Here is a 25,351-nt window from a genome sequence, read left to right as displayed (position 1 = left end):
AAAACACAGCAGAGCAGTCAAAATTCTTTGTGTTAATTGGTAGGAATACTCCAGCCATCTCACTGGTGCCTCCCTCATCTTTCCATGGCAACACTCTCTCTACAGCAGCCAAGGTGCTTGTGGTTGGATATAGTGGAATTTTTTGAGCCCTCTGTCTTCCAAATAGCCCCTTGGAGCATGGAGGGAACATCTGTACTTTTAAAGTAAGGGCATCATGTGATACATCAAATAGCTTCCCTTGGTGTAACCATATTCCTTTTTTTTATGCTGTCAGAGACAGAAAACTTTGGAAACATGCCTGAATTGACCCCTTGCATTTCTTTGGAAAGAGCTGTTGCCCCTTTTTGTAACAGGGAGAGTCCTGAGTGTTTCTCTTCCCATGGCCTAAGCCATCACACCTTTCTGTGAGCTGGAGAAAGGAGAGGGATCACTGCTCACAGCATCTGGTGAGCAAATTGAAGGACAGTCGTCTTCTCTCTTGCAGAGCCCAGCCTGGGTGGAGCTGTGATATCTCCTTCAGGAAGCCAGGATGGTTGCTGGAAGGAGCTGGAGATGAGAAGAGGGAGAGTGGACAGGAGAGAGAAGGCTCAGGCATTGCATCATCCTCACCTTTGCTCCCTGCTGTGAATAAAAGTGTGTGGGACACACGAGACAGCACAAATAGGGCGTGGGCAGAGTTGGGCATTGCACAGCAGAGGGCTGGTGCAGAGGACAAGGCATCCTCGCTTCCTCCTCACCACCTCTCTGAAACATTTTCCATGTGTATTCTAGCACTGTTATCTCTTTCAGGACCTCTTTTACAGGCATTTTTAATGATTCCAGGGGAAAATGAGGCTCAGATGGCCAGTGACAAACCCAGCCCAAAGCTGCCCAGACTTGGGGAGGTTGCTGCTTTGCCTGGAAGCATTGCATTTCCTTGGTGTAGGTTCAGTAGTTGCCTTCGATGCTGAACAGGAGGAAGACATTTCCACCTGCTGGACCAGCACAAGCCAAGACCCAAACTGAACAAAGAATGGACAGTATATTCAGGGATATGTAAATCCTTCTCCTCCAGCCTTGGGAAGTTTATTGCCCTCAACAAAGTACACAGCATGGCTGTCATTCCTGAGGAGCCCAGGCAGGCCGTTATGTGACAAGGGAAAATTACCCAGGCTGTTCTCCAGAAGGCAAGTGAGCAGGAATTTTCCTCCGACTGGTTCAGGACAAAGTTAATGTAGGGAAAGCCATTAAAATTAATGCTGGTAAACAAGGATAAAAACCAGCAGGGCTGTAACAAAATTTGGACCAGATTGGTTTTCCCAGCTGTCACACTGCATGCTGTCTTCAAGGCAGCAGGCGGAGGGATGGGGTAAGCTGAGTTCAGAAAGCTCTTGTTAGAGGTGGCTGTTTGGTTGGGGTTAGGGGCACTGGGCTCCAGTGGCACTGGCTTTGTGGTCCAGCACTTTAACCCACTCAGGTCTTTTTCTGGGAAGCAGTGATGCTGTTTTGTCCGATGGTTGTTACATCTCATATCTATTAATGTAATGGTTATCTGCTCTCCTCCAGAGGCTGCCCTCAAAATCCAGGCCCTGCTCTAGGGCTCTGAGAATGTGTGGTTGCTGGCTGCAGGTGTTTTGTGTGAGCATGTTTGGGAGCTGATCTCAGGCCGCTGAGGCAGTGACTTACTCCAAGAAGCCGAATCTCGGAGTTCAGATGGAAAAGGTGCAAAGGGGCATGGTGATTTCCCTCTCCCTTTTGCCTGCTCCAATGTGAATGGGAACATGCTCAAGCTGGGTAGAGTGAGGATTATTGGGGATGTTGTCCACTGTACTGGGAGGAAGACTCAGGTTTGATGCCTTGTCTCATATTGGTGGTGGGTATGGGCTAAACAGGGCCCAGAGCATCCCAAGGAAAATGCCCTGGCACAGGAGCTGTGTGTTACTGCACTCTTCTAGGTAAATGGCTTTTTCCAACCCCACAGCATACTAGCATAAGCCAGTCAACTTCTCCAAAACTTCTGGCACCAGATATTTAACTGACTTGATGCTTTGGAATAGTTGGAATCTAGTATAATGAAGGCAAAATGTCTAGCCTCAGAACTGAAGTAATCGACCATATTTTCAAGTGACCACTGATTTGATGGTAGTGGTGAGAAGGGAGAGGTATGAAAGCAGTTAGCCACTTCCTTGTGGATCCCGAGAGACTTAGATAGTATGTTTGAAAAGAAATAAGGCAACAGTCTCATCTCTGAGCACAGCCATCTTCAGCATAGATGAACAACATAGGTGCCAACAGCCATAGAAAAATCCCCAGTACACCAGTCAGCGCGAATAACAGCAGAAGGATCCTTTGGTTCCTCAAGAGGTGTGTATACCTTGTATCTCCCTAGTAAGGCTGTGTTTGCTCAGATTTCAATGGTTTTGATGGCCCTGTCTTGGATGGTCGGGTTCTGTAGGTTGTGTTCTGGTGGAGTCTTTATGGAGCAACTTGCGAGTGAAGTGAAGTTGCTGAGATAAAATGCTGCAATGTCTGCAGCCAAGTGCAGGGAACTACAGCTGGATGTCTAAAGTCATCCTCATCAGAGAGGTGAGGGAAAGTCTGGGCAGATCAAGACTGATGCTGGAATGGAAAGCCATGTGGAGAGAGGCCCAACACACAAGTCGTCTTTTGGAGCCCTCATCCCTGGGGGAATCCACAGGCTGCCTCTATGAGGAGACATCAGCCTCTTTTCTCCAGTCAAACTGCCAGCAGGTTGCTGTCTCAGAGGTGTACTGCAGGTGAGGTGGGCAAACGTGGAGACCTTTCTTTTGTTTTTCATGAGACATCACCAAAGAATCAGGATGATAGAACTATTTTTGTGGAAGTGACTATGTGAAATATTTTTTTCATTCTGATTATTTGAAAACCAAAACTGTTCATGTGTTTTAAAATTTATGTCCCCTCCAGGTTGCTTGGCTTTGTTTAGTTTCTTATACTCTCTCCCTTATTCCTCAGAGGAAGCCATCCAGACCTAAACAGTGTGTTATTTCTTGAGGAAATGCAATCGTTTTCCAGTCAAGCTTAGGCTGGAAATACTTGTGGTGATTAATTTGTCTGAGAAATTTAAAAAAGCTTGGATGGAACAGAAATCAGGCTGGTTCAGGAGAAGCTTCCTTGTGTTTGAAGACCCACTTGAGTAGGGGAGTTGTTTCAAAAGTTTTTTTTATTGGAGAAAGAAATTGTTCTATAGGCTTTGTTTCGGAGACTTGGACTCAGCCATTCTTCTGTTGCCGCTTCTTGGATGGTTACAAGATCTGGAGGCTGACCATCCTGGTCCCAGCCTCCCATGCCTGCTGCATTGTAGAGCTGTGCCACCTCTCACAGAGTCCTACATCTTGATCCCTCTGCTCTCCAGGGTCACCACTTCTGCAGGGTGCAATGGAGGTAATGCCATCTTTGCCTTGACTGTACTTTGTACCAGAAGTCTTCCCCAAGAACGAGGATCATATGGGTGCAGAGCTGTCTTGAATACAGCAGGGACCTTCTGCTATTGCACAGTGAAGGGTCCAGGTCCCACATTCATCACTACAGTCTACTCAAGCTTCTTACCACCAAGAACATCTTTCTGAGGTTTCCCAACATCCAGCAAGGTTCTGAGCCAGACACTAGAAAGGCAGATGCAGTGGTACTAACCACAGCAAAGTCCCCTGCAGACTCTCTCTCTTTGGCCTTCAGTTTCCCCACCTATAAAACAAGCGTGTTTTAATGGTGTCCTCTTCGAGGCTTGGCTTTCTGTTTTGTCACACAAGGAGTTGTGGAAAACCACCAGGCAATGGCTAGAATCAGATGAGCTGGTCTGTCACGTCCCAAGAGCAATCATGGGTTTGAGGGGCTCTTCTTATTTCCATGGCATGTCCCAGAAGAAGCTTGATCGGAGGCACGGTGTATCATGGAAACAGGACTGTGCTGGAGAGGCGTGGGCAAAGGGGATACTTCAAATGGGACAGGAGTGGTGGTAAGTACCTATGTGTCTGGAAGGAAATACACCAAGAAGGGGCCTGGGTAGAGGAGATCACCTACTCCTGTTGCTGACTGCTCTGTGAGCTCCCAGCTCTGCTGTCTAGCACTGGCCAGATCCACAGTACAACTGCTCATCTCCAGTCCCTGCCTTCTCTGTGCCCCACATGCTGCTTCTCCTATAAATAGCCTGGTGGGAAGCAGAGCACAGAGCCACCACAGATGGCCCCCAGTTCCACATGTAGTCATGTGTGAGATCCCAGATAGGGGCTGTCAATTCCTTGCCTTGAGCCACCCGTGAAACCTCATTAAAAATGGTATCTTCTTCCTTAACCCCCATCACCCCCTCCCTTCCCACTTCAACTTGCCTGCATTCAAGCACCCTTATTAAACATGCACTTCTAAGCAAGGAGCGCTGACTTCCCCTTAATTGAGGCATAATAATTAGAGCATTAACACATTAGGAGGGTGAGACAGCATGTTTAGCTTTTGTGATTAATTATCTGAGGATTGTAATAAGTTGTTAAGACATTAATTACTCTGGCATGTTTATTGCTCTTTATTGCAGAACAGACACTTGGTAGCAGCAAGTGCTAGTGCATCTGGAAATACAGCAAGAAGGGGTCTGTAGGGAGGAGACCACCTACTAGCCCACAAAACAGTGAGCTGCTGGTGGTGGGGATAGAGTGGGGACATCCTCCTGGGTGGACCTTGGTAACCAAATCGGTTTATTTCTCTTCCATCTCCAGGAGGCCACAGATGGATAGAAGTGGTATCTGAGTCCCTTAGGACAATCTCGGACTTTGAAGGTCCTTTCTGATCTTTTAATCTGGATTTTCTCTTTCAAATAAAGTGTTTCCTTCACAATGGTTTGAGCTCCCCCTCATTTGGATCTTTGTGTTTCCACGCTAGTCAGTGTGACTCAGTCTCTGTCTGGATCTTACACAGAAGGCTGCCTGTATTAAAGACAGGCTAAAGTTCAGAGTGTCAGCACTGGTCAAGGAATGGACCAAAACTCCAGTGTCCTCCCTCACCCCTCCATTGGATGAATTTTATTCTGGAGAATTGGGAGGTAGGTTAGGGAGGGGTGTTGCTCTGGTGGCAGAAGATGTTTGGACTGCCATAGCCTGCTCTTTAGACAACAAGCTGCCCTGTGGCCCCCAGACAACTCGATGCTGATCAATCAGATTGGGTCTGATGGCAGAGTTCAGGCCTGGAGGATGAGTAGGACTTGTGTGCTCCTGAAACTCTGACAGGGAGAAAAGGCAGCCAAATCAGTGGGAAGATGTGGTGGGCCTGTTCCCAGCCTTCTGGTCTTCCCATGAAATACACACAGTGCCAGACCCTCCCCACCTCAACCTCCCTCTGCAGTTATCTGGGCTGAGGAGAACACAGGAGACACAGTGGCAGCCCCAACCACCATCATGGATAAAGAAACTTGGGAAGATGATAAAAAATGAGAAGGCGGAGAAGCTATGGGTGCAGTGTGTTGATATAGATTTGCTTTGGCACCCTTGGACCTGATGTTTATGGTTTTTAAGCTGTTGCTGTGTCCTTGTGTTATTACAACACGTGCTTGTGTCTTGGGGCAGCAACCGATGGATGCAAGGGGCAGGAGGGGGTCTTTCCCTGTTGCCTGTTGTTAGAGTTAAAATGTGTAATGATCCTGACCAGTCTCTGCCTCCCAGAACTGACCGGTGTCATGATCACTCAAATGTCTTGGTGGCAGGGGAGGCCAAATCCCTTCCCTGTGTGTCATCTGAAAGCGATCTGCTGCCTTCGGCCCCTGGAGCCCCTACCGGTCTCTCGCTAGTCCAGCCTGGATTTGGCATTCACTATTAGGTGCCTGCTTTCTGCGTTCATGGAAAGTGTCAGCCCAGCATTTCCTGCTCAGATCCTAGGGACAAAGCAGGTCATGACTTATGCGTTTTATCATTAAAAAGATAATTTCCTCTAGATGTGTGCAATAAGACAATGGCACTGACCTGTGATCCTGGCGTTGCACAGCATTAATGATTTCTCTTTGCAGGTAATAAGCAGCAAATGTACACATTTTGGGGAGATCTGAATTTTTTTTTCCTTTTAAGACTGCTGTCTTCCTAGGCCAGACTTAATTAGCAGACCTCATTATTTCCTCAAATGTAACTTGACTTCCATTGAATGAGAATTGTTCAGTGGATGGGGAGCAGCAGAGCAGTGCTGCAATATTCATATTGTTTTAATTGCAACATTAACATTTCATGCTGCTCTTGGCATACTTTCAGGTGCGGCCCTTTAGCTCAATGCAGTGCTGTGAAAGGTTGGATCAGAACAATTAGGATAGAGTGACTGGATTTCTGGATTTATTTTTTTTTTTAAAGGAATGCAAGCCTGGATTCAATCCCCATCATTCCTTTTGTTGGGCAGAACAGGGAGTCAAGCACCCCTGAAGTGTAAATCCTTTTTCTGGAATAAAGGATGTGCTGTAGTGCATGTTTAAATTCTCTCTTTGCAGAGCTGAAGCCCTGCAGGTACAAGTGATACGTGATCCACCGGGCTTGATGGCACCTCCTGGGACTTGACCTTTACTGGCTGAATTCAGAGAAGTCCCAAAATGCATCTGGTCAGCTGGACCAGCATCACATATGAGCTGGAGGAAAAAGGCTATTTCCCACTTCTCAATTACTTCCAGGGCTGTGGGATGCCTGAGGCTTGAAATGACACTCTGAACAGATAACGACTGGGTCAGTGCAGATCCTAAATGAGCACAGGGATTACCCTGCTCTGTCCCCAAACTGCATACGGGATTTGGCTTTCTTGCATCTGGGTCAGACAACACTGAAATGTTGGGCTCGGCCTTAGTAAGCTCTGGTCACCTTCGCTGCCTTGCCGTGTAACATATGCTTTCCGCTAATTGTTCCCGTACTGGAGAGTGGTGTTGAGTGACAGGAGTTCCTGGCAGGAATGACTCTGGGTTCCACGCTGGAACAGCCTAATGAGGGTCTCCTAATTGGGTCACTGAAAGGAGGTGAGCAAGGAAGGCCAGCCAGCAGCTTTAGTAAATGGCTTCTTGGAGTCACCCTCCGAAGGCTGTATTGCACTGTGTGACGTGTGAACCATTTAATTGACTTTAAAGGAGAACTAAGAGGCTGGTGTGTCCCCTTCAACCTTTAGGAGAAAGAGGAAGGGTTGCTGGGGATTGCTCTGTCCTGCCAGCTTCTTGCTGGCATTGGCTTGATGAGTGGGTCTAGTCTGCAGCAAGGGCCTGTGTGGAGGGGAACAAGCTCCCTTTTGCTTACAATAACAATTGCCACTAATGAGTCAACTGCTAATGGGTAGCTTGGTATGTAAGTGATACTGCTGTGAGCAACCCTGGCGGCTGCTCAGACTCTGGGCTGCCTTCCTGGCATTTGCTGGCAGCAGCCTGAAGATGAAACATCTTGCTGGAAGGCAAAATCTCTGTCCGTATCACAGAGAAGCAATGAAAGGGTTACCGGGGGTGAGGGAGCTGCTCTGCCCATCGCTGTTCCCCCTTGGAGCTGGGCATGTCTGTTCCATTTCAGGGAGCATCTGAACTCATCCAGAAGCCTGGGATGGTGGTTCAAGCTGGAAGTGCAGCAGGAGCTCGGCTTGGTCACTGAAGAATGGCAAGGGAAGAGCACACAGCCCATTTCCAGAGGCTTTCCAAAGGCTAAAATGACATCTTGGCTGATAGGAGAGCCAGCCAGCTAAGCACGCTCAAAACTTTCTCCCATTAGTACTGTGTGCAGTGGGATCCATGAAGCCTTGTTCCCTGTGGATATATAGCTTGCATTTGGATTCTCTGGTGTCTAGTAAGCTGTGTGTGCTGAATGGAACGTCTTCCCTTACCAGGATATTTATAGCATATCTCTCTCTCCCACGCAGATTGTCTGATGTCTAATAACGGATGATACACTACAGTTTGGAAGATGCTAATAATGTCTCTCCTCTGTTTGACAGTCTGTTCCCATGAAATTTATAGACTCTGACTGTCTCAGAGACCTCTGTCTCTCTGTCAGATCAGGTTGAAATCTGTTTGCAGTGTCAGAAGTTGCTGGGGAGTGGGCAGAGGACAGACTGATGCAGCAAGATCGCATATGCTTTGCACTTCTTAGGAAATTAGGCTGAAAATGTGCGCAGCTCTATTTCCTACAGATCTGGGGGGGCAGCTGTGGCTCAGATCACCAAATTGCAACTTGGGGAAAGCAAGCTGGTTGTGTGGGAGGAAGGCAATGAGCTCAGAGTCTACCCAGGAGAAGAACTGCTCTGCCCCCAGCCTTCTCTCACCGGCTGCCATGCTGTGGGCTCTTCAGGCACGTTCGAGCTGCCTGGGGCGATGAGCACAAGTGCAGAGTGTGGCCTCCTGTGGAAAACAGCCCCTGAGGACGATAAACGAGCAAGCCCCGAGCTCCTGGCTGGTGTGAAGAATTGCACGGCTAAAGGATAATGAATGTCACGGCAGGAGACAGAGCATTTCTTTGAGGCCATTCATCCCCTTTATCACCCTGCTAACAAGCCCCAGAGCGACTTCAGAGAGACTTCTCTGGAGCAGCTCCATCCCTCAGCCGTGCTGATGGCTGGGTGCTGGGGGTCAGGAATACATTTTGTGGCAGCAGTGCTCAGTGGGGAAACTACAGACCACTCCCGCACCCCCCAAGTTTGGGTGCCAATAGTAGGGACTGTGCAGTGACTCTGGCTTTGCTGGCATGGAGACTGTGCCCACCTTCGGGCCATGTGTTGTGCCACCTGAGAGATTCAGACATAAAAGCCAAGCATCCATCTTTTTTGAAGTACTTTTGGGCAGCGAGGGCCCTGCAGCTCCCTTAGGAGGATTGCTCTATCCTAATTCCTAGCTTGTCTAAGATTTAAGATTTATAAGATTTATACAAGACCCAACAGGACTTTGGGGCCGCCGGCACAGAGGTAACTTGGTTCTGCTTCACTTGCATCACAGCTGAGTCCGTGCATGTGTCTTGTGCGAGGAGGAAAGGGCAGGAGTGATGTGCTCTGCGCAAGAGCTAATAAAAGCTAATTCATCCCTTTGCTCCAAGACTGTAGGAAGCATTAGTGGCTGGCTGAGTGCATCCTCCACCGCGGCAGCATGCTGGGTGCCTCCGCCTTCCCTCTGGCTAGGAGCAAAGCATGTCCTCCTGTGGAGGGGAAGGCATCTCTGTCAGCAAGAGCTGCGCTGTCTATGACTGTGTCAACAGGCAGCCCAAAGTGCTGTCTGTAGCTGGCATCCCTCCTGGGAAGAAAAATGAGCCAAGTAACCTGGGCAGGTGGGCCTGGGAATGAGGATGGACATCCCTTGGATAATTTCCTGTGCTGGGCTTCAACTCTGAGCAAGTGCCTTTGCCTCTGCCCTGGGGCTCAGGCCACAGCTTGTGAGAGCAGAGAAAAGCACCGTCCCTGATTTGACCGGGACTATGGGAGGGCCCTAAAAGGGCTGCAGCCATTTGTGTCCAAATAGGTGGCCAAATAGGTTGGAATACCTTCAACAACCACCTTGTGTGCTCACCCGTGCACTGTGCATGCAGGTATGTGGTGTGCCACCCTGCGTGTTCACCTATCAGAGTCATCGTGTCTACGGCATGGTGCACAGTGGGTGAGAATTAAGTAGAGCTAATTGCCAGTAACTGGAAGTTTTTTATTTTCCCTTCTGTCTGTTTTCTTAATTTCTCTGTCATCTTCTTTTCTGGGTTTAGCTGTTGGAGGATGCTTTTTATGTGGTCCATGGTAAAGCACCCCACACCCAGTGCCAGTGGCAGGCAGGGCTGGGAGAAGAGAGTGAGAGGAGGAAAAGGGAAAGCAAACAGGAGAGGTTGTGTTGTCCTTGAGTGTCCTCAACAAATGCTGGTGGTTTTGTAGGGGCAAAAAAGGTGGAGAAAAGCTGTAACGCTTTGCAGGTAGAGCGTGCAGAGAGCACTGTGGTGGGTAATTGGGTTGTTCCCGTGAGGGTGGAAACAGCAGGAGAACAACAGTTGGTGGGGATGGTCTAGAGTGTGTTTGCAGAGCTGTGGTCCTGGAGCAGAGGAGAAAGACTGGTGTGTTATGGAGCCAGGCATCTCTTTGAGTGCGAGCAGCACAATAGCAAGAAGATTGTAATCCTAATTTTTTCTTTCCATTCTTTATCAGTACATTGCCAAGCATTCTAAAAGGAAGTTAACCCACAGATTGGAAATCTTCACATCTTGAGGCTTCAGAGACTAGTTCAAAGCCAAACAGAGGAACCAAGGCCACTGCCTGTTAGCGCCAAGGCCCCGTCACGTACTCTCCTCCTTGGCCCCAAATATTCTGCATTCCAGACCTTGGCCTTTCTCCCAGGCCCCTGCACTGACCAGACCGATGATGGGGAGCTCATTGGAGGCCAGTCATGTCCCACAGGGCAGCTGGAGAACACATTGCCTCCTGTGGCCACATGTGATCAGCTGGACTGCCTCTGGGAGGGTGGCACACTGGCATGCGAAATGGCCATTTGAAGTGGGGTTGAATTTATAGGGGTACACTCTGGTCCCAGTCTGTGAGGCCTCTGTTCCTGCCCCGCCCTCTCTCCATGTTACAAGAGGATTTCACTTACGATTTGGAAACATCTGGCTTTTTTTCTTCTTTTGCCAGCACCATTAAATGTGGAGTTAAAGGGAAACAAAATACATCACCTTCCTTGTGGGTTGCCACTCAGCCAAGAGTAACAGAGATTAGCCTTCAATCACACGGGGGCTGGAGCTGAAGGAAGCCTTCTCGAGGACACGCTGGAGAAACATTTTCATTAGTGGAGGAGAACCTGACAGAGATGAAGTGCCCCTTCACCTCAGCTGCCGGACCTCTCCCCTGCCTAGTGTTAACAGGGTGGGGGAATGCTAACAGAGGAGTTGGTGCCAGCTGCAACACTTTAAGTGCTGTCTGCATCCAGATGTGAGAAACAGCTGTGACAGAGCAAAGCAGCGCATTTATAGCCTGGTGGACGTGGCTTTAGTTTTTCCCTGCCTATCGCTGAGCACTCGCTGCTGGAAGCAAACTGGCTGTCAGTTGAACAGAGGAAATGGGTGTTAGGTGCAAGCCACGTACCTGTACGGGCATGCTAGCGTGGGCCAGAAAAAGATGTCCTTGGGGGATGATGTCCAAGGGTCCAGGAGGTATCATGGACCCTGCTTCCTGCAATGCATTTTGCAAATGTAACAGGATTGTCGCTGGGGTAGCAGAGGCTTTCTCTGCTCCATAGAAAGCTGTTCCACAGCCCATAGCCTGCTATCAGCAGGCATCTGTTCTTAGTCTGCATCCCCCCAGGGCAGCTGAGATGCCCAGGACTCACTTCTGCTATTGATGTCTCTGTTGTGCTGGAGAGACACACCCTGCACCCCAGCTGGGTGCCTGGCAAGGACCTGTCTGTCCTGGTTATTACTGGGAATTAGCTAGCAGGATCCCTGCAGCCAGTGTCTGCCAACCCCCACCTTGCCTCCCTGGGGCTGGCGTGCTCCTGACAATGGCAGGCTCCATTTCTTTCACTCACAGCTGAAGGATGCCTTGCCTGGTCCTATCTTGCAGGTTGGACGGAAATCGTTTTAATTTGTGTGGCACATTCCTTTGGGGGGGTGAGAAAAAAACCCAATAGAAACTCCAGCCATTCTGTGTATTTTTAGCTCTTTGTGAAGGACCATTAACATCTCTTTCTCTCTTTATTTTTTTTTTTTTTTAACTCCCTGAAGACTGTCCTCCCTTCGGGGCTGCGTGCAATGCTGATTAACATCACATTTCTGTGGTGAAGGTAAGCTGGTGCACAGCACTCCTCAAGACTCTGACTTGCAGGGAGTCTCATCTCCTTTCCTTGCTCTCTGGGTGCCCACCCGTGAGGGTTCTCAGGGGCAAAGCCCTATGAGAAGAGGCTCCCTGGCTGGGAGGGTGACAGGCTCAGACATGTTCATGTCTTCTGGGATGGGTTTTATCAGGAATGTGATCTGAGCTTCCTGAGAGGGAAGCCTGGCAGCCTGGGCATTGGTTTGGGACACAAAATCAGGTGGCTTCTGTTTTTGGAGTGTTCTCATGTTAAGGTACCTCTCACTTCCCCATTCTCCTTTTCAGAACTGAGAGCAATCAAAATTAGAGAAAAACCATGCTTTTGAGCTTTTTTTTCTCCTGAACCCTTCACCTGCCTTGTTTTACTTTTTTTCCTACAATCTCAGCTGGCTGAGTTTCAGTGCCAGCCTATTGAAAGGAAAAGTGTGTGCTGGCTTATGGAGGGAGAGAGACCTGAGACAGGATAAGTCTGGAGACAATGAGACTGGGAGGAGGTAAGTCAGCTGCTCTGATGCTTTTATTATGGAGCCAGGCTGCTGAGGAATGAATCTTTCTGAAACATATGTTGCTGGATAACATTTCTACCACGTTCTGGCAGTAACCTTCACCAAGCCTTGCTGTCCAGCCTTTTGGTTGCCTGTTCCTGGGGCAAGGGGAACAAATGTCAGTTGGAAATGCCACAGGCAGCAGGGCTTGATGGTGCTTGATGCACCTCTGATGAGTCTGAAGCCACCTGGACTTTGGCACCAGAAACTCTTCAGGCTACAGTGACGTCAGCTTACGGACACGTGTTGTTTTGCAAGGGAGGTGTTGTCTTCTTCATTTGTTTCTCATTTCAGAAATGAAGAGGATGCAACAGAGATCAAACGAAATCCTCCTTGGAGTTGTCCAGAGGATAGATAACAGTTCTGGAAAAGGAAGTCTGTTTGCTCGGTAACCTGGTGATGAGGTACTGGCTCTGCTTTGTGCAGAGTCTGGAAGCTAGGAGAGATTTGGGGTTAAAAAGAGGGCTGGGCACTGTTTGCCGCCTTCTCCACTCCTTTCATGTATCACTGTCAACTTAGATTTCACATCAGGAGGATGATGTTATGGCTGACGGTGACAATAGCAGAATGTCACTGGCATGGGTGAAATATTTCCCTCCGTGAGGGTACTTCCTTCCCTTCTCCTTGGCTTACATCAAAAACCGCTGGCTCCCACTGCCAAGCAGGGCATGCATACATGCTGCCCAAGGGACGATGTATGCTGTGCTGAGCATCACTTTTCTTGCTGTGTCCGTAAGCAGCTCTGTGTCACTGATGCCTCTTTACTGTGTGGGTGACCTGGGGCAGAGGGTGAACCCTGGTCACTGTCTGAGACAAATCAGGGCCATTGGGAGCCTCTGCGTTTGCCATCGTGGGGCACATTGCACAGAGTGGTCCTTTGCCATGTTGGCACCATTGTACCAGCAGGAGGTCTGTCAGGGATCTCAGAGCCCTGGGGGCCATCCATGCTCTTCAGGGGCCAGGCCTGAACTAAGTCAAGGTCTGAGGGGCAGATAAACATGTGTTAATGTTCTCCACAGGCTATCTCTCACCTCCTCTAAATGGGAGATAATCTCATAGAAGAGTGCCTGTGTCCACAACCCTGCAGCAGACCCTCTGCCAGCTTTCTGTCCTTGAGGGCCAGTTCAGGAAAGCCTTAGTGCTGTTCTGGGTCCAGCATTTGTTTTCCAGCTTGTTACAGAGGAAAGAATGAAGGTAGCTGCTGCTGCCAGGCCACACTAGAAAACAGAAGCAGGGGATGGGCCTCTTTTTGCACTTAAAGATCCAAGAGTTTAATTTGATTCTGGTTCTCTATTAGCCCAGCTCCTGTCTTGCATCTTTTCCAGCTGAAGCCTGAGCCTGTCTTCACTTTGTTTTTTTTTTTTCCTTTTTCCCTTTTTCCCTCACCTTATGAAAAATGGCTTTGCCATCTGCATCTGTCAGGAGTCCGCTGAGTTGGGTGTACGGCTCAGTGAATATACAAATGTGCGGTTGGATCGTGGCCCCCTCTGACAGGCCGGAGATGAATACCAAACATGCAGGGAGAAGTGCATTCCCTTCTTTTGTTGCTGCTGCCTCTGATGGTTGTTTTTCTTAGCCCAAGGAGGTGTGAGAATCGCCTTTGGGAGCAGTGCTTCCTTCTGCTCCTGTTCTGCCTTGCCAAGGTTCAGTTCTCTGCCATCCATCATCAGACGATTCCTCTCCTCGCTCCCACATCTCAGCTGCTGACAGGGATGCCAGGGAAGGGGTATCCATTTTACCCTGCTTTTTGCTACCAGCCTTTTCCCTCTCCCTTTCATATCTCACCTCCCAGGCCTGTTACAAGCCAATCGCCAAACTGAAGCTCAAGGAAACTTGCCTTCTCTTGCTAGTCTACATGCTTTTGGAGAGAGGTAAGGATGAGGTAGAGGGGAGGAGATTGTCTGACCTTACCCAAGTGGCTTAAAATGTAATTTGAATGGAAGATTTCAGCAGCGTTGTATGTGACTCCATGTATGATGTTCTGAAAGCACCCAAGCACCCTTGCACATCTTGGCCTCACTACGTCCTCATTCCCTGCTGTAGGTGACCAGCACTATGGGGCTTTGCAAGGAGAAATGCACCAGCTATGAGACGCTCAGATGCTATAACTCTGCAGGATAACCTGTGTACCCAAAAGATGATGACAACCTGCCTTGACACCCATGGATTTGCTCATCTCCTCCGGCCTCTTAGTTTCCTGCTGTCTGGTACATGAGCTGCTTCCCTGGCCTCGATGTATGAAGAAGCTTTCAGCCAGGTGAGCTCAGAGGAGCAGGCAGGCAGAAAATGAAATTAGTCTCTCTGTGCTATTGCCACAGCTATCCGGTCAAGAAGGGGAAGTTTCTGGGAGGGCGGACCCCTGCTTTGGCAGGAGGAGAGAGCAGGCAGCTTGAGCTGAGCTGGTTTTTTGACAAACAGATGGATGTTCAGCAGGGGCCCAGGAAAACCCTTTCGCTTCAGGCTAGCTGTGAGCCCTCCAAACCAAAGTGTTTTGCTGACACAAAAAAAGTGTCGCTCCATTGATGCTCAGCCTGAATTACCTCTTCCAGGGCCCTGATTCGGGGAGCAGCAACCATTCCCTCCTGCCACCAGCTCCTGGGAGGAGCCAGCTGCGTGCTTGCGACCAGGCAAGGATGCAGCAGGAGCTGTTAAGCAGCAAGAAGGGAGGAAGGCAAGCAATGGCAGATTCCTCTGGCGTCTCCACACTGCAGGGGTCTTGGCAAGTGAGCACTTGTCTGCTTTGAAAGCTCTTAGTGCTCCTGCAGGTGGGAGCCAATTTGTCTGCTTTCCTGCCCAGGTGCCATCTGTTTGTAGGATTGTCTGTGCGGTGGATGAACATGATGGGGATGGCAAAGGGAAGGGGCTGCAGGGGTGGGAGAGGTGAGCCGAAAACTTTCCTTGGGTAACTTCAGTGCTTCTGGCTGCCATTGCTCCCTCTATTCTGCATCACGGGAGGGAAACCACAGCCTATCATTTGCTGTTCCTGGAGCGTGATAGGGAGCCGAAACACCGCTAATAGCAAGCTATCATTTTAATGCTAATTTCCTACTGTTAGCTCAGGCTGGGGCAGGCTCAGCCTCGGTGGAGAGATGTATGGGGATTGTTCTGCACCTTGAGAAGGGACTTCCAGAGGGTAGATGATTAACCACCACTGGGAAAACTGGTAGCAGGCTCTGGGGTCAGCCTTGGGTGGATGTGGGAGGGAGGGAGAGGGATGCTTTGTTCCTAGTCATCTTCCTGTACAGATTTCTCAAGTGCTTCAGGCTTTGACTTGAATTTGGTGTTTGCTGGTTGTTGCCAGCCCTCAGTGCATTGTGACCAAGGGGATGCTCAGATTGCTGGCAGGGCTGCAGCATGTGGCATGGTTGTCCTTTTAAAAAAGGAACCGAGTTGGGTTGGGTTTAGCTACTGTCTTCTTGTGAGGAGGTCCCCAACTCAGGAGCCTGGATGTCCATGTTGGGCAATGGGCTTCAAAGCAGGGAAATTTTGAAGCTGTTCCTGAGGTACCCAAGAGCAAAAAAAAAGAAACTTCCCCTTTTGCCGTGGGAACAAGCTCAGCTGCTACTATCCCAGTCAAAAACAGCACATTAGACCATGGACTGCTTCATTTCATATGGAAGCATACATGGATACTTTTTAAGACCACTTAAAGGCCATTTTGCCATCTAGCAGAGAGGCAGTGGAGGGACAAAAGCAGCCATGATGAAGGGAACAGTAACTGGTTAAATGGCAAAGGGATGGGAAGCCAGGAGGGGACCATCCTGCCAGGAGGACGTTAACACAAACTTATATTAGCACAGCAGCTTTGGTTCCCAACTATTGGATCTGCCCAGGGGTGGAGCATGACTTACTGTTTTTAGGGAGCTATTTCCATCTGAAAAAATGGCTCCTATCTTTTCTAGAGCATTTTTCACACCTTGGGTGAAGAGAGAAAGAAAAGAGAGAGAGGCTACTTTTTCCCAGGTGAGGGGAATCAAACAAACTTTCCCTCAAGTAGCCGAGCAAGGAAGTCAGCATGTTATGTATTCCCAAGAATAATACAATTAGGTAGTCGAGGGAAAAAAACATAAAAACGTTGCTTTTCCCAGTTCAACACTCTGAATAGTGAGCTTGCAAGCTGGCAGGAGAGCTCCCAGGAGCGGCACCTGTGTACAGGAGGTGGACACAACAAGTGTCTCAGATGGGCCAATATCTGAAGCGATCTCTCTCTAATTTTCTACATCAGTGAGAACACAGCGCAGCACCATCAATCATAGTCATCCTCCCCTCAGAAGGCCACCTCCTGCCTTGCCATACTGCAGCGTTCCCCCTCCACTTCTGCCCTGGCTGGGGACCACAGGTGTCCCTGCCAGCAGCACCCGCAGGCACATTCTGTCCCAGGGGTTTTCTTCTTTGTCACATTTGAGCCTGCTTGTGTTTCTGCCTTTCTCTTTTCTCCACCCCCAGCACCTGTTCCTCACTGGTACTTTATTTCCAGATTGTGTCTCCCCTTCCTGGAGTCAGAAAAGGCCAAATATTCCTTTTATCCCCAATAAGGAGAAGGTGTGGGGCCACTTCTTCTGGGATAACAGCCCTTGCCAGCTGCCTGGAGAAGGGATGGGGGTGGTCTTGGTGTCTGTAGTACTCAGCTGGGGACGGGGAGGATGGACTTTACAGCTCCCTTTTGAGGCTGCTTCTGCAATAATGGCTATCAGGGTGTGTTCTGGGGATTGCTGGTTCCTTCACCCCAGCACTGGGCATGGAGCAGCTAACGGAGCCATCTTTCATGCTGGGCTGGTGGTACAATGCAGCAGCTCTTGGTCTCTCAGTTTCTCCCATTGTGAAGTCCTCTGCTCCTTCCAGGACCAGCTGTGTTCCCACCAGACCCAGGGGCATCTCTTTGGCAGGAGCACTGGTGGTGGCTGTCATCCTGAGCAGGCCCAGGCCAGATGCAGTCCTAAGCTGGCCAGAATGCTGGTGGGACACACAGCTGTGCTCTTGGCTGTTTCTTTTACTGTAGCATGGACATGGCTGGTGAGTTTGATGGCTTTTACTTCTCTATCTCTCTCCTGTGCTAGACTGGGTGCTCTTGCTCAATTGTGGTGGCTCTTGGACCTACCAAAGCCTGGCTAATTGATGGCAGCTTGCATGACACAAAAGCGGTGGTTTGCAGAGTCCCATTTCTGGTTCCATGGGGTCAAGCACCAGCTAGAACCAAGGACTGTGCTATTTCCTTGAGCACAGTTCTAGACAGAAGTATCTTCTGAATAAACCTGTGCAATAGCCACCTGCTTCTCAGCTTCTTATACCAGCTTCTGAGACCTGCCAAGGATCCTCGACCTCTCTTTCAGGCATGGTTTCCTGCATGTATCAACCCTGCTCCAGCATTGTGGAGCTATTGCTGGCTTCCATAATAGCTGCTTTGTTTACTTCCCAAATGCCTGCCCTTTCTGTAATGAGCTATAATTCATCCTGGTTTATACAGTGATCAGAGATACCTGGAGCAAGGAAGGTGTGTCATTAAACCACCTTGTAGGTTGCTCCCTGGACTGGGGTTGCTGATCTCCTGGAGATGTGAAACAGGGATGACAAGAGGGACAAGGGTGAAATGGGGAATAATTGCCTAGCAGGGTAAAAGGGGCTGACTGGGTTGGAAACTGCTGGGAGTTGACATGCAGGTACAGATGAATGGCTATAACAGGCAGACAGGGCAAAGGGATGAAAGATGTGTGGTTTGGGGTTTTTTTAAGCATCTGCTCTCTCTTTCTCTGCTTTGTACTTGTTTTTATAGAGGCTGCATGAGGAATACATTTTTTTCTTAGCAGCTTGGGAGTGGACAGTAATAAAGATTAATTTTTTAAATAATTCCTTGCATTATCTTTTAATTTTGTGTAGCAGGGTTTGACTTTTAAATCTGGAAATGAAGTTAACCGCTGACATGCTCATCATAGGAAGCAGCAGCTGAAGGAGCCGTGGAACTTGGTAAAGGTAGGAGAGGCCCCAAAGTTGAATCTGGAGTCCCAGCCTCTCCTGGGCTGGCCACAGTCTGTTCCCTGGCTGTAAGGTTCTGTTCAGGTCGGCAGCACTGGGCTGTATCTCTGTCCCAGGAAAACTCAGAGACATCTAATCCATACTCCAGCTCATAGTGTCCATTTTGCTTGCTTCCTTTGATAGTAATGATGAAGGTCGCCTGAGGAGGAAGGAGGGAAACCTGATGGCCCTGCTCTGCTGCTGTGTGTGATGCATCCTTGCTGATCTCCATCCAGGACAGTGTGGGCTGCTTGGATCAGGGCTGAGATGCATGTGATGGTGGGCACATGGGTTGTACAGACCAATTGGGATCTTCAGTGGTCTTGCTGGTGCTAGCAGGAGGTGATCACAGAACTGGGAGGAGATATTAGGAAGAAATAATAAGAGAGCAGTTGAAGGAGAAAGACATGAGGTAAGAGAGAGAAGTGACAATGCTGGGGATGTGATAGAGAGAGACTTGTGTCCCCTGCATCTGCACTCTCAATCCCAGCCTCCATGACACTCTGCTGGGCTTTAACCTGCTAGGAGACTGGCTTACAACGCAGCTGGGCTACCTTCACTGGGTGGGCTGAGCTTGTGTGACCTGAAGGGTACCCACAGCAAGAGGGCCACTGAAGCCGGGCAGGAGCGATGCCCAGCATGCAGAGATCCCAAACCCAGCTTACTTTGACCACTAACCTTATTTTTGTAGCTTGCTCTTCATCATAAGGCCATGCTGGCTGCTCGAGCTTGCTCTGAACTTCTGATCTCTCTGCAGAGCAAGTGGTGGAGGCAGAGGGCAGCTGTTATGGAGAACCAGCCAGTGCAGACAGAAGCAGTTTGGCTCACAGTGGTATGAAAGCAGCTGTAACTCGAGTGCCTGTTGTGGGGTTTGGGAAGGCAGAGGGGAAGCTGAGTGAAGGGGGGAGCACAGTGCGAGTGCTGACCATGTCCTGAAAAAGGCATTTAATGGATTACATCACTCCGGTGTTGGAACCAGGACTGGGATGAAGGTTTTTGGAGGTGTCTGGGTTGGGAAAGATCCAAATTGTGCATGGGGAGCACTCTGACCCAGACAGCCCCTGGCTCCCTCTGACAGATGCCATCTGGAGCAGGCTTTGTGCATGCCTGGGTGTCTGTGTGCTTTGGCAGCCCTCTGATGGCCAGCTCCACTGTGCTATCTCTCCTCGGAGTCCTTCTCTGCATGGTTGGAAGATCTGCTCTGCATCACAGCAGAGGGGCTCCAGGCTTGATCCAGCTTCACAGCTGCTCCCACATCTCCCCTCGCTCCTGAGAAGAAACGCACACCCCAGCCCATCCCCAGGTGTGAAGGTTGGTTGCCCCATGACAGGTCATCTGTGTTTGTTGACATTTTGCTGGGCAAAGCTGTCCCTGATGAGGTTTGAGTCTGTGGGCACAGTGCAGAGGGACGTGGGCAGATCTGCTTTTGGAGGCTGTGCAACTCCCTGGCACCAGGCATCATGCTTGCAGCAATAAACGTGGTTTGGGTTCTGTACTTTGGCAGCAGGCTGAGGCCTCGACCTGCTGGCTAGGTTTCATCTGACCTGGTCTGCTGGTGTCCAAGGGAGCGGCAAAAAGCTCTGGTGCATGTGGCTTGTGCATGTTTTGGGTGGGAAAACACATTCCTCGTCCGTCTTTTTAAGTTCTCCGTGTATTCAAGTCTTGCACAAAATAAGGACCCTGCCCTCTGCCAGCAGAATAAGACAGAAGTGCCTTATGGATGTTTCTTATCTCAGCGGGGAAACTGAGGCACAGAGATGTAGCTCGATGTCTGTACCACTAGCACCTCAGTCACACACACATCCATCCTTCTGTGTACAGGTGCCAGCCCCAGTGTCCCAACGTGCTACGAATTACCACAGAGCTGTGCTTTTCAGCCAAAAGAAGTATCACTTGCTAAAGTTACTGGGTGTCAGGAAAACTGGGGGGAAGTTCCTGATTGTCAGTGTCTGTCCAAAAGCAGAAAGCTCTCCTGTTGTGGTGAGTTCTTTTATTTTTTCTTCTGAAGTCATATAGAGAAAAATGGAAATAAAGAGCAGCAGGAAGAGAGCTGTTAAAAAGCTTAAAGCTGTCACAAGGCATTGGTTAGTTTATGTGCAGTGAAGTATACAAACAAGTTTTCAGCTTGTTGGTTGGAACCGAGGAGCAGGGGTTTTTTGTGTGATAAATATGTTTTATGGGTCTTTTATGGGATTTTTTAAAATGGCTGTCCCAATAAATTATTTACCAGGATAATAAAAGATCAAGGAAATTGGTCCAACAATATCGCTGAGCATCTAAATCCCAAACTTTTACTGGGGTGGAAGGACCCTTTGAATTCTCGTGGCCTTATAAAAGATGGTCTAGGCATGCTGTTTATCCACAGTGCTGTTCTTGAGGCCAGGTCCTCAGCCAGCCCCAGCACTCAGCTTATCTCCAGGAGGTCCTGGCGGCCTGACACCAGTTTTGAGGCCCTCAGCATCTATTCCTGGAGATTGATAGCGTTTCCCTCCACCACTGGCTTTCACAGCTGCAAATCTCTTGATAGCCTCTGACTCTTTATTTAAGTTTTCAAAAGGTCTCAGAAGCATAACGGTCCTTCCTGGTGTGAAATGGGAGGTAGAAATCACTTCTTAGAAATCGGCAAGGAGTTTGAAGAATGGCCTTAGCCCCTGCTGTACAGGCTGGAAAGGCTGCCATGTAGTTCTGGAGATAACAGGGACCTCATCCCACCCCAGATGTCTGGATGGGTACATTTCTCCTTGCTTGGTATCAACTGCTGCACAAGGGAAGGGCCAGGTTCTGCTCCCTGCTGGCCTCGTTTCCATGGCAGATGAGCCCAAAATAGCCTTTGCGGAGGTGAAATAAAAATATATGGTGTTCCAGCCACAGAGTCTATAAATACATCTTTTGGGGCATTGGACCAGGCTTTAAGAAGTTTGGTCACTCTCCCTTCCTGCTCCTCCTAAGGGGATGAAGGAAGGAAAGGGCTGGGGGTCCTACCAAGGGTCCTCGCATCAGGGCAGGGCAAATACTTGGATTGTATCCCAGACTTTCTATAGTTAAGTGGGGTTAGATTTAACCCCCAGTGCTGTTTAAAAGACATCCAGTTGTTAATGTGATGGCTTCTGTAAGGATTCTGGTTGAGAAAGACACATTCCTGTGCAGTAAGCTGCTCATAAATAAATTTAGATGGGATTTTAGAAGCAATTTCTGAGGCTTGAAAGAGATAGCTCTGGAGTGGCCTTCAAAAGGGATGGTGGGTGAGAAGGGACAGCTACTGTTTCAAGATAGCTGTCAATATTTATGGGAAGGATTATTGATTCAGAGCCTTTCCAGAGGGGAGATTCTTGGGTATCTGATGTGTTGAAGTGAGACTGGATTGATCTCTGTTCATGCTGTCTTTAGCTTATATTAATCCCATGCCTCAGGGCATCTGCTGTCCTCCACAGTGTCCAGGGAGGAATTCTCTTCTCCACTGATGCCTAATTTGGCTCCTGGGTTTGGTGGTGGTCCTGTCCCTCTCTGAGGCGGTGGAGAGTGGCCATAGCTGGAAACACATCTGGGGACAGGGAGGCATTTCTCTGGTCAGCCAACAGGGACCACAGGGCTTTATTTGGCTTCACTCCGCTGCCTGGAGGCTTCCTCAGAACTTACAATTTTCTGAAATAATTCCTCTGTTGTTACAAGGGCCTGGGAAATTCATGGAGCTGCTAATCTTCCTCACTTGCTTCCTGTGCCATGTTTGAGTGGTGGCTCTTCCTTGGGCTAGTCCTGCAGCCTGGGGCATGGCCATGTGTCCAGACCCTTTGGTCTAACAGAAGCACTGGAATGGAGATCCTGGGTAGCTCCTGGATGTCCTGAGCCACTCTTCTGAGCTGTCCTAAGCCTGGGGAGAGGGCAGGCAGTAAAAAGGAGACTTGCTCCCCTAATCTGGGAGCTGACTCAGCAGGAAGAGCCCCTTAGAGTCCATTCCCTTGGCTGATGGCTGCTGAAGTTTTGGGATGTGTTGGCTGCACCCCAGAGGATATGAGTGCTGGTGCCCTCTTCCGTCGTGCATCCGCAGTGAGTGGGCTAAAGCTGGGTTGAGGGCTCAAAGCCCACACATCATTAAGGTTCTAGCCTGGGAAAGGTTTAAACTAGAGCTGTGTATTTTAATGGGTGGTGTTTGCCGGGGTCAAGGCTGTGCGGTTGGGCTTTTCGACTGGCAGCTGGGTACTGGATTTCAGAGCAGGCTTTCCATTGCAGGGCGCAGAGGCTAATACAGCATCTGATGTTTGGCTTTAAAGAAAAAAGGACACATCTCTCCACACCCCTCTTATTAATTGTAAACATGTCCTGCCAGTTTGGGAATGGATGCCATAAATTTAAACAAAGATTGAGCCAGCATGGGACAGGCTTAAGAAGTCCAGATTATGTGTGTAAGCCAGGCTTAGCATCTCCTCCTGATTGCTCCATACTATGCAGCATGACTCCACTGACTTCGGTGGCTTTTCCTCCTGGCTCGCCTCCTTGTGATGGGAATTGGACTGCACGTAATTGAAAAGGATGGGGCATCTGCCAGCAGACTGCGAGTCACATTCCCCTTGGCAGCTTGAGCTTGCTGGTGGAGGACAGGGGATACAGGCTGGGGCAGACACCTGCATGGGGGGAGGCGAGCAGCCTTAGCATCACAGACATCCCAAATCCATCTCCATCTGAAGCTCTCTGGATGCAGCTCCCTGTTGCACAGGGGTTGCCCATGCCCAGAAGGGGACTGATGTCTCCAGCTGCTGTTGCATGAGCAGTAATTTGCTCTCATTTGTGATCTCCCCCTTGCTGGCACCAGGACAGACTTGAGAATAACTGCTGCTCTGAGCAGCTTTCTGAACCAAGGACTTGATCTTGAAAAGCATCCTGTGATCTGGCTGGCTGTTGCTGACCCTGGGCTTTGTGCCACCATGTCTCTCTGCTCAAGCATCAGTCAAGAGAAGCCGAGGGAGGTAAAAGGCTCCTGGGGTTTGCACGATCCCGAATGCTAACAAGAGCTCCGTGTACACCGATGTACGGCGGGCCTGGGTGTAAGGCCAGTGATCAAGACGGGAAGACATTGTAAATCCGGCACCTACAAAGATGTGGGGAACAAAGCGGGGCAGGATCTGCATTTCAAAGAGCATTGTTTCTGTAACCTTGCAGGGAGCGGAGGTGCCTGCCTGCCTGCTGCCAAGGCAGAGAGATGAAGCTGTTTGAACTATGGTCTCTGGGAGCCTGGAACCACCGGCTCCACATTCAGGGCATAGTTAAAGGAAAGCTTTATAACCCCGCACTAATTGCATGGCCCTGAGCCTAGGAGGTGGTGCCTCCTGGGCATGGCTCTGCTTAACATGGGCTGCATCAGGTGAAGATGTCTTGAAATCAGGCTTTGCTTTCGAGTGTACGTGGTTCCTCACCTGGCCACTAATGACAGAAATGTCCCTGCTGCTGAATCAGGGCTGGCCATGCCAGTGCTAGGAGGTCCTCCTAGGGAGAGCTAGGTCATACCTTAAAAAGCCCTTGGTCCAGGCATGAGAGGCAGCCATAAGAGTAGGAGGTGAAATAAAATCTAGTGTTGCTGAAATGATTTGGTTTTGTCTTCCAGTTATAGCAGCGATTGAGTTGGGAACGACTGGACAAAGCCAGAGCTCCAGCCTGGCCACAGTTGCTGGACAAGGTGGCCTCCTTCACTGCAAACGGCTTCCTTAAAAAGGATTGGGGTTGTGGGGTTTCTGGCTGTGAATTGGTTTTTTTGTTGGAAGGAGAAATTCTAGAGGGTAAATGGTTTTGGGCTGTGCAATACAATTTTCATTTCTCTGTGTTGGCCAACTTGGTGGGAGATGGGGCATCTCCTCCCCAGTGCTACTGGCTGCCATCTCACACCCAGAGCACCTGTTTCACTGGGAGAAGAGGGAGCATCAGCAAATCCCAATTTCTGAGTGACTCCAGCCTGCCCTGACTGGCATGGGTTTGTGACAGGCTCGGTTTGTGGATGTCCCCAGGTGACGGACAAGCAGACCTCCGTGTTCCTTGGCAGCCCTGCTGACATCCAGACCCTCAGAGCCCAGACTGGGAGCAGGATCCTGATTCCTGGCTTGTGTTGAAACCTTGCATGCATCAAAGGGCCTGGAAGGAGGGGCAGTTATAGGGGGAGATGCTTCCTCTAGGAGGCAAAACAAAATAGAGCAAGGTGGTGGCTGGAGATAGCAAATAAGACAGTTTGATGTCCCTCACCCCCACCACCAAATCGAGTGAGGAGCAAGGATGGTTTTTATGAAGAAAACTGTTCTGTGTTTGTCTAGGTCAGTCACCTCTCTGGGTCACCAGTGTGCAGTTATTTACATATCAGAGGGCATCATTAGGGCAAAAAAACAAAAAGAAAGAATAATCCTATCTGTGCCACTCAAAACACCTCAGTTCAGTTGGGCTGTGGTCCAGAAAAGCACTTAAGCGTGCATGAATGCCTCCCCGGGCAGCAGTGTGTGGCATCCCTGCCCTGGGCAGGTCAGCAGGGCCTTTGCTGTCGATGCCAGGAGCCAGGTGTCACAGCGAAGAGCCAGGGAGGACCTTGCTCTTGACCCCTGCCTTTACAGCATCCTCCTGAGATCCTCTGCAAGGTAGCCCCTCTTGGTGATTCCTGATTTGATTGTGGCTGAGCGTGGGCTGGAAAGGTACTATATTTTAATTTTTGCTCCTTAACTAAGTGACTCTGCCTATGAGAAATTGAAGGCTTCCGAAATGAGGACTTGCTCCTTCCTACTGGGATGACTGGAGGCCTGCAGGATTTTACCCTGAGGCAGAACATCTTTTTTCAGAAAAGCAGATAGTTTGGTATTGCTGGGATGTAAAAGCAGAGTCCTGTGGTCACAGGACCAGCCTTAGGCCGGTCTCACTTTCAAGGCTGCATTTACAGTCTTGCTTCTGGACCTATGGAGACCTCAAGCCCAGTTGCCAATACTGGTGTGGCTGTGGGACCTGCATGAGGCTCTCTTGGGAGCAGCAGAGCCCTTTATGTGCCTCTCCAAAATGCCCACATCAGC

General features: G+C 49.6%; 1 long non-coding RNA gene across 1 annotated transcript in view; it reads left to right on the top strand.

Annotated features, from left to right (window-relative positions):
• Positions 1-25,351, top strand: part of LOC135313895 (uncharacterized) — an 86,731-nt gene that overhangs the window by 42,526 nt on the left and 18,854 nt on the right. The window contains exons 12-16 of the long non-coding RNA XR_010373389.1: positions 485-10,475; positions 10,591-12,715; positions 13,734-14,182; positions 14,355-14,568; positions 14,861-15,034. This is a non-coding gene — a long non-coding RNA (uncharacterized LOC135313895). The remainder of the gene's footprint in view (positions 1-484; positions 10,476-10,590; positions 12,716-13,733; positions 14,183-14,354; positions 14,569-14,860; positions 15,035-25,351) is intronic.

The sequence above is a fragment of the Phalacrocorax carbo genome, chromosome 6 (assembly GCF_963921805.1).
Source record: "Phalacrocorax carbo chromosome 6, bPhaCar2.1, whole genome shotgun sequence".
In the NCBI taxonomy this organism is placed as follows: domain Eukaryota; kingdom Metazoa; phylum Chordata; class Aves; order Suliformes; family Phalacrocoracidae; genus Phalacrocorax; species Phalacrocorax carbo.
This window is presented reverse-complemented; position numbering and strand designations above follow the sequence as displayed.